The sequence below is a fragment of the Trachymyrmex septentrionalis genome, unplaced genomic scaffold (assembly GCF_001594115.1).
Source record: "Trachymyrmex septentrionalis isolate Tsep2-gDNA-1 unplaced genomic scaffold, Tsep1.0 scaffold2, whole genome shotgun sequence".
Classification (NCBI taxonomy): Eukaryota; Metazoa; Arthropoda; class Insecta; order Hymenoptera; family Formicidae; genus Trachymyrmex; species Trachymyrmex septentrionalis.
The window spans coordinates 874,844-876,632 of NW_017305179.1; positions in this window are offsets into that span (position 1 = coordinate 874,844).

Sequence of the window (1,789 nt, forward strand, 5' to 3'; positions counted from 1 at the left end):
CACGTTGGCCAGCCACAGGTTGCAGCTGCTCGACGAAAATTTCTCTGCAGTGAAACTTTTGTCGCAAGAATAGGTTTATTTCCGTAAAAGAAAACAAGAACTCCTGAGGAGTCATACGCTCATTGTACGTGATGTACCTTGTGAAATGTACACTATGTGTAGAAAACCATATCCTACGTTAGTTAAGAGCCAATAAATTGTATTCCATGACGAAATTGTTGATATGGTCCGTCGTTAAAACCTTCGGCCTTCGGTCCCAAGACGAGGCGGTCCCAAAGAGATGAAATAGACGGCGGCAGATGTCCAGCCGGGCCGAACAGCTGCTGTAGTATCGCACAGTGTAGATATATCGCTCGTGATACTCGGGCCAATAATTGCTACCTCGCGATCCGTCGCTTTTACATCGTGTTGATGATCCTTTAAAGAATTAAAAATCGATGAAACGTGCTCTAGTAATGATCGAATCACGAGCGACGAGCATCGAGCGATCGACAATGTCAGGATGAACAAAATTCAGACCCAGCCAGAATCTCTCATATCTAGTATTTCTATCGATTAATTTAATTTGAATCTTGATTGAAGTTTTCATCTTTTTCTAGTTCTAATTATAAAAATTAGAAAAAAAATAAATTGAATCGAAATTAAAGTTAACTTACAATGACAGAGAACGGACAGCAGTCTCCTACTGGGATTTAACTCTACTATTATATATGTTCAAAATATCCAAGAATGTTCTGGCGTTCTTTTAAGCCTGTTCTACAATGTGCTTTGCAATTTCTTGCTTTTTGCTATTTTTTACATCTTGTCTTTTTGTTTCTTATTCGGTTTTTTGTTTTATATCGCCTGAGGTACGAGTTAACGAACTTCAAAAGAAACAAGAAATACATAGCAAGAAATACAATTGTCGATAACAAAGGAGTTAAAAGCAAAAGGTGAAAAACACGAAACAGGAAAAGGTAAAAAACAAGAAACAGGAAACAAAGAGCACATTGTAGAATAGATTTTATCCTATTTAATTCTTTGTTCTATTGTTGAACTCCGTATATTAAGTTACAGTAACTTATCCCATAGTTCGTCAAGCATTTGAATCCCCAGCAAACGAGAATGGATTGAAATGGATTCAGATTTTCAGAAATATTGATTCACGAATGTTAAAATAAATGCTTTCCAATCCTGAAAGCATTTTTATTCATTTATAGGAATTGCATGGAGCATATCTCTATGCTTTTCATTTCAATCTAAAAATAATATTAGCTTTTTCTGTGCATTATGAATACTGTTCAATTAAAAATTTTGAATAGGAAATACAATTTTTCAATCCAATTGCATCTAATTTAATCTAATTGAATCCAATTGAATCCAATTAAATCCAAAAAAAAGTATTCGCTATTTAAAATACGCATTCGGATGAAAAAGATTTCAATCCATTTTAATCCATTCTGGTTTGCTGGATCAATATACAAATGTAAGGTAAATACTGACCTCAGACAACACAAAGTATCCAAAAGAGAGATATAAAACGTATGTCTTTGGCATTTAAAAGACATCTTAAAGACGTCTCATGTCTCAATGTGTTGTCTGGGAAGTTACATTTTTTAAGTGAAAAGAGTAAGTAATAAAAATTTTCCAAGTAATAAAAATGTTTTCATTCACGTTAGATCAGCCAAGTAAATAAAGTTGGTAAATTACTTGATATTTGCTTATTTGTAGAAAAAAATTTAAACCGCAAAAGATTGATAAGGATTGATATAGCGACCGAGATATACGTATAATACAAGATAATAATTTT